Consider the following 5,034-nt stretch of genomic DNA (forward strand, 5'->3'; position numbering starts at 1 on the left):
CACAGGATTTGCTCTGATCTGCGTTTTGACGCTGTCGGATTATTGGAGCCTTTGGCCATGGGAGCCTCTCGGTGGCAAATATCTCGGTGACGCTTTTGGTGAGTGGCGTCCATCTGGGATTCCGGTTTGACGACTGCGTGTTGTCCCTTCCGCCTAGGAGGGGGCGAGAGCTGGATGAGGTGTCAAAGTTTACCATTGACTGCCAAATACCAAGCTTCCTCTTTTTGTTGTGTCGGGCGGTACGGACGTTATTTTCTCTTGTTCTCTAAGTGTAGAGGTTTGTGCTCTGGGGAAGATTTCTACCCAGTTGCTTCTCCGTTTCGGCAAAGCGTTTAGCTGCGGTCATGATGGCATCCCACGTGGATGGCATGCCGTCTTTACCTGTCAACGTGCGGATGAGCTCTGGGTACTCGGCGCCTTGGATGAAAGCGGCGCGAACAAGATCTTCGCTAATAGTGCCCAGACTTAGCTTCTTTGAGTTGAAGCGAGTGATGAAGTCTAGCAAAGATTCTTCTTCTTCGCGGATGCAGTTGAGGATCGTCCATTGCTCTTCCGTATATTTTCTTTGTTGACTGAAGTGCTGGCTGAACTTGTGCTGGAAGTCTGCCCAATCGTAGATGTGGTGGACCGGTAGACGATCAAACCACGCTCTTCTACCCCGACGAGCGTCATTTGGAACATGTAACACCATGTGGGTTCCGTCCAATTACTGACGGTTGCCCCCGCTATAAATCTGTTCATGTGATCGTCCGGGTCAGATATGCCATCGTAAGTGCCTATGTTGGACATCTGTTTGGCACTCTTTGGAGCGATTGCTTCCGCAATGTCCCTTGCAAATTTGGACGTTCCCGCATTCGCAACAGTTGGTCTGAAAGTTTTGGAGAAGTCACGTGGGTTTCCCCCCGTGTTCTTTGGTTTGAAGGTTTCTTCGAAATTTCTTCTCGAGTGGAAGTCTGCTTCTTTACGCTTCCCTTTCGCCTTATGGCGTGGGTTTGCGTCACTGTCAGATTCTTCCCAATCTTCATCATCCGCATACTCGCAATCATTGCTCATGTTGAGCTGTTGTCGAGTACTTCCGAATTCGTCATTGGCCTGTTGGAGTGAACGTAAACGTTCGTCCAACTCGGCTTGGAATTCTTTCTGGCGTGCTTCCGCCCAAGCTTTAACTTGTTCTAGTGTTTGTCGGGGAAGTCTCGTCTGTTGTTTCCCCAACTGGGTATCAATGAGTCCCAGGAGAGGATTGTTTACTGCACTTGCCCCGGCTTGGGTAACCGGGGTAGTGTTCGTAACAATCGTGTATTCACCGGTGTTCCCCCCAGTAGCTGGGGTTGTGGTTACCGGAGCTTCTTGGTTACCCGGTGGCTTTGGCATCGGAGTAACCTTAACCATCTTTCCAGAAGTTTGAAAAAACTGAGAAAAAGGAAGATTAAGTTCTAGCTTAATGCACGGATGGCGCCAATGAAGAAACACTAAGTGACCCCGACAGATTAAGGATAATCTTAGGGTTAAGTAGATGTTTCCCACGAGGGTTAGGTCCGGCAAAGATGGTTATTCTTCTCAACCTGCAAAACAGACACCGTAAGCTCGTCACTGAGAAGGGGGGGTTCCTCCTTGTGACCACCCTCCGGCGTGAGAATCAGACTAGATTGCTCTGAATATAAGTGTATATAGAGAGAAATAGCTAGAGAGAAGATGATGATACCGTTCCAAGGTGTTGGAGTATTTATAGCCGAATGTAGGTTTCCAAGCAGGTACGGCTAGCTGTATAATATTCCTTTTCCACCAACTATGGGCTACGTTCGTGCCACGATGGGAGTTGGTGGATAGGCAGCGGCTGATAGTGACATTTTGTACTGGAGCGTGCTCCTCCTCGTACTATTGTCGGTGAGCTGTCACCCTGTGATTGGTTCATGGGTTGCTTTTGTCAGATCTTGTCTATTTGTCCATACCTTGGTAGGTATAGTACAAAAGATCTTCTAGAAGCGTACGGACTGGCTCTTTTGGGCGGGAATATTCCCGCCCTGCTCATTCCTTCTTCAGGTGACATTGCTGAAGTATAAGAGTTAGTGCCTTATGCGTGTAGCCATACTGTTAGTGCGGGTAGCCTTCCTTCTTGGCTTGTACCTACAGCTGCGGGGACAGGCATAGTACTATACCAAGGGAGGCTTTCCTGCGGGAACAGCTGGCTTACTGCGTGTAAGGTCTTCATCTCTCTGAGCATGGTGGGTCCTGCAGATCCAGTTGGTCTTTGCGCAGACGTGCCTCTTCAAGGTGAGTCTTGCGGGTCCAACTGGGCTTTGCGGGGACCTACCTCTTCACATATGCAATTAACTATAGAAGTACAATATCTTTTCACATAATACTTTCTCTCCGGGGCATACAACTCGTGCTTTAAGCCCAAACGAATTCAGATTGAATCTGGTTGGGTTGGGTCAACGATTTTCAAACTTGGTTTTTGATCAAATCGGGTCTAGTTGAAAATGGATTTTAACCGGGAAAGGACCAGGTTGCAACTGAGTTTGAAATGTTCGGGTCGTGTTTGACCTGCACTTTAGATTAGGTTAGAATTATTTTCTTTAGAATACCAAAAGATTTATTCAACAATTAAATTCACCAAAGTTCTTTCATGTGTGATATGACAACAACAATTTAATTGCAGACAAACAAAGCTTAATTAATATGAAACGCAGATACTTAATTATATGCCAAATCACAAAGAAATTACAGAGAGTAATTATAATACAAACAACATTAGCACATGCTTCCAGGTGAAGTGAGAAGCGCGAAAAGAGAACGAACAACTTCAATCATAATGAAAGTGAAAATGGACTAATTTTTCACCTTACTAAGAAAACTTAGAAGGAGATATCCAAACCATGAAACTTTCCTTCAGTGATTTCATCTAAAATACGACTCATTTCGTCGGTTAGATGATTGTTCCAATCTCCAGCTTTACCTTCTCTAAAGAAAGCATTATTAGATACACCCTCAGAACACATCCCATGCTTATTAACCTCACTTAAGTTTTCAAAACTACATAGTTTAACAATTCCTTGAACCGCACCTTCGGCCTCTTCCTCCTCTGTGAAGGGGTAGCCCAAGAACTTCGCAAGTCGCTTCACATTGTTCACTGTATCTTTTGTCATCTCCTCATACGTTAAGAATAAAACATTTTGGGGGTGTGCTAAATTGGCCTTACGATACCCTTTCACATGGTCCCAGTAGGGTCCGCATGGCACGATACCTTTAGAAAACCGCTTAAATGACTCTTCAAATGTCAGTAAACCCCTTGATTTGTCTCTTAACTTATTTGCAAAATGAAACAAAGAGACCAAAACATCTTTAGGGTCTCTGCATATGTAGACTAACCGACAACCCTGATCAAGAATGGACTGAGGCAGTAAAGTGTGGGCCATATGGGTAGCGAAGAGACGTGGCGCATCTGCATCTGCGTGCGCGTAAGTAGGTGTGTTTCTAAAAACTTCGGTTTCAACAAAGGGTACACAGTTATGGGGGTTAAAGACATGTAACGGGTGAGTTGAAAGGGAGTTGTTTTTATATCGGTTTCTGTTTACCAAAGCAAATGCTAGCGCCTTGAGCCATGTGGTGCCAGATTTAGGCAATGAAGCCAAGTAGATATCGGTTGGAAGAGCTTTGAAAGAGTCTTGTAAGGCCATCACAGATTCAACCGAGACCACATTACCAGATAGATGCCAAAAGCCTTGATACATGTATAGGTTTTCAGTTATCCAAGCTTTCTCCTTTGGAAGAGCTAAAATTCTTTCTTTGTATCTATCATAAATGAGAGCCATATTCTTCCAATCTTCATCTTCATCACCACATTTCCCTATAGAAGCAGGAAGGCGGAAAGCATGAGAAGCTGAAGGGCTAGACATTTGAAGGTCTCTTGTATGAAATCCAACATTTTTCCCCTTATTTATAGACTAAAATAATTGTCGTTTAAGTCTTTTATTATATTTTGAACTTTTTTTAAATTCATCACCTGCCCTGAAGTTGCCATCTATTGATTTAATAAACACATGGAAACCACCAAGAAGGCCGGTACTTTCATAAATTTTATAGATTGTTAATATACATGAATGACATACATTTAAGGGATAAAAAATATATCTTATAACATCAGGGCAATTATTGCATGCTAGAAGTTTTATTTATATATTATTTTAGAACAGCTCTTGATCTATACCTAACCACTTATACATATACATTGCAAGATTTGAACTCTCAACCTTCAGAAGGAAGCTATCTTACCACCAAACGACAAGTTTTATTTAAAATGAAGACGTTAATCTTGAATTTTGGCTAGGATTAGAATGAGTTTAGTATAAATAGATGGTTGGAGGTATTGTAATTTGTGTATTTTATTTTATAATAATAAAAAGAGTCAAAACAAGTTGTTCAATCTTGTGTTTGTGTGTTCGATCAGGGGCCTGATTTCCAACAATTGGTACCGAAGCTTGGCGTTGGCGGTTTTGAGAGTCGACCTTCGAGCAGCGGAGCAGCCCTTGTAACGTCGGGGCTGGGGAGAGACGTTTAGTCAACAACGGACGGTTTTGGTAGTAATCTACGGCAATAAAGGAGTGCGTATATATGGTGGGAACTAACTTGGGCAGTGGAGATAAAGCTTAATTGGCTTGCATGGGAATCAAACCACCATATTGATTGATGTGAAGGTAACTTTGTCATGAGGGTATGATCGAGCAGAAGCGGGAGTTTTAAACCCGATTTTTATTATCGTGTTTTATTGTGTCGGACACTCTTTCTAGCCATGGAGAAAAAATCGCAGCGAGGAGTTCGATATTTATGGCGGAAAAACCAACGGGTGTGTCGCGGAAGAAACGAAAGAGCAAGGGAGCTAAGGAATTCGTTTGACGACCGAAAAGACGGAATAGTGGGGTGCTATTGTCTTTGTAGGTGGTTGATATTAGTGTGTGCATAACAAGGAAGAGTGTGACATGGTGGTAAAATTACGTTCAAATAAGGGTTGAATCTATTAGCAGAGATTTGCGGGTA

The 5,034-nt window shown here is 43.4% G+C and overlaps 1 pseudogene; it reads right to left on the bottom strand.

Moving 5' to 3' along the window:
* Positions 1 to 2,749: 2,749 nt before the first annotated feature.
* Positions 2,750 to 3,999, bottom strand: LOC143587912 (flavonol 4'-sulfotransferase pseudogene; annotated as a pseudogene).
* Between the last annotated feature and the right edge of the window lie 1,035 nt (positions 4,000 to 5,034).

Source organism: Bidens hawaiensis, unplaced genomic scaffold (genome assembly GCF_021521415.1).
Source record: "Bidens hawaiensis isolate Kalapana, Puna unplaced genomic scaffold, B.hawaiensis_p1.1 tig00035917_1, whole genome shotgun sequence".
NCBI lineage: Eukaryota > Viridiplantae > Streptophyta > Magnoliopsida > Asterales > Asteraceae > Bidens > Bidens hawaiensis.